Raw genomic sequence first — 1,286 nt, forward strand, 5'->3', positions numbered from 1 at the left:
CATTTTTGATTTATTGTAGAGATGAGGTCTTGCCAAGTTGACCAGGTGGGTCTCGAACCCGCGGGCTCAGGCAATCTACTCACCTCAGCCTCCCAAAGGCACGGGATTACAGGCTGAGCCACTGAGCCCGGCTAAGCATATATTATTTTTAAAATCAGGAGATTGCACATACTATTTTATTATTCTTGATGCTCTCAAAAAGTAACAAACTCTAACCACACTGGGTTCTCATTCTTACCTGGCAGTCACTGGCTGGAGCTGAGTTGTCACCTCAGGGTGGGCATGCATTTTCCAATTTTCTTCAGTTCCTACCTGTTAGCTACCTGCTTCTCGAAGGTACCTGAGTTATTATACGACTGATCTCACACAAGCCCATAGGAGAAAGAAAACAATTTTTGTTTATCAGACTGCTTTGTTAGTGTACAGTCAGTACATTGTTGTCTGAGGTAGTGACAGTTTCATTTCCTCCTTTCTTCCCTTTCCTCCAGACCATATTTTCGTGCTGGGTCAGCGTGCATAGCTACACACTGTCCACAGTGACTTTGAAATGATCAGTTGTAAGGGCTTCACGAAATACTTTTTCTTCTACAGACCATTTTTATCTCCATATCTACCCATTATAAGAAAAAGAATGATCTAAAATTACATAAGCTCTATAAATAAAAATTCATATAAATGTTAAACATAATTCATCTGATTCAAATTAAACTCCAAAAATTGTACTGAAAATGGAATTTATTTTATGTCTCCTTGTTTTAAAATTACTGGCTTGGCTCATATTGGACATTAAGCCCTCAATGGAATTTATGATTTAGAATTAATTGTACTGCTCTCTTGTGCTGCAGTCATCATACCCGTTGCCTTCCCACAGGACAGAGGACCTCAGGCCTGTGAGGATAGGGCTCATGCACTGTTGCACAACCTTTTCCTTTTTCTTTATATGTTCACAGAATCTAAAATATGACAAGAATGGGTAGTATACAAATATATAGTTTCCGGGAAAGAATACCCCTTTGTTATTTTCATCCGGCATTGAGATTTTCATTTCTATCAACCGAAAATGAGTGAAAATTAATATTTATATATAATATTCTTCAAATAGCATTTTTACAATATTTCAGAAATTTTACTTGTATCAAGTAGTCCATATTAAGCATTGGCATAATTTAAGTAAAAAATATCTCATAAAATATTATTAACTGCAAACCTATACTTCTTTTTTTTTTAATTTGGAGTCTTACTTTGTCACCCAGGCTGGAGTGCAGTGGCACGCTCACGGTCACCCC

Source organism: Carlito syrichta, unplaced genomic scaffold (genome assembly GCF_000164805.1).
Source record: "Carlito syrichta isolate Samal-C Ts95f unplaced genomic scaffold, Tarsius_syrichta-2.0.1 Scaffold302798, whole genome shotgun sequence".
NCBI classification, from domain to species: Eukaryota; Metazoa; Chordata; class Mammalia; order Primates; family Tarsiidae; genus Carlito; species Carlito syrichta.